This window comes from Leptonychotes weddellii, chromosome 1, assembly GCF_054177405.1.
Source record: "Leptonychotes weddellii isolate Sample4059 chromosome 1, ASM5417740v2, whole genome shotgun sequence".
In the NCBI taxonomy this organism is placed as follows: Eukaryota; Metazoa; Chordata; class Mammalia; order Carnivora; family Phocidae; genus Leptonychotes; species Leptonychotes weddellii.
Window position 1 is genome coordinate 178694639 of NC_138369.1, and position 565 is coordinate 178695203.

Here is a 565-nt window from a genome sequence, read left to right on the forward strand (position 1 = left end):
TAAATAGTTCAATTTGTAGAAATAAAAGAGTAATTGATATTACATATATGATTATAAAAATGTTTGTTTTGACTTTATTTCAGTCCCCCTGTAAAATAATTCTGTGTAGGGTAAAGTTGCAAAGATTATTGAAAATTTGCTTTATTTAAGTGCTTCAGGACTTTTTCTTTAAAACCTGATGTTCTTATTATATAAATACTTCCCTTGGTTGAAAGAGGTAATAGTCATTATAATACTGCTTTCAAGTTCTATAATATATACCATATGAAAAAACAGGATGTTCAAACAAAATTCTTCCCAAGAGGTGATTGTTAGATGACTCTTTTTGAAATCATGCTTCAATATTTATCCATAAGCTTCAGAGAAAAATTTGGCACATTTATTAAAATCAGTGGGAGAGGGTCACCTAATTTTAGATATGCTGAACTAGACTTTGTAGTTTGCCAATTGTATTAAATCATAATTAGTAAAAATAACAGGAGACCTGCTTTAATGTTTTAAGAAATCCAGTGACCCACAAATGCTGAAATAACAAAACTGGAGATTGAACATTAAAATGGTTCTC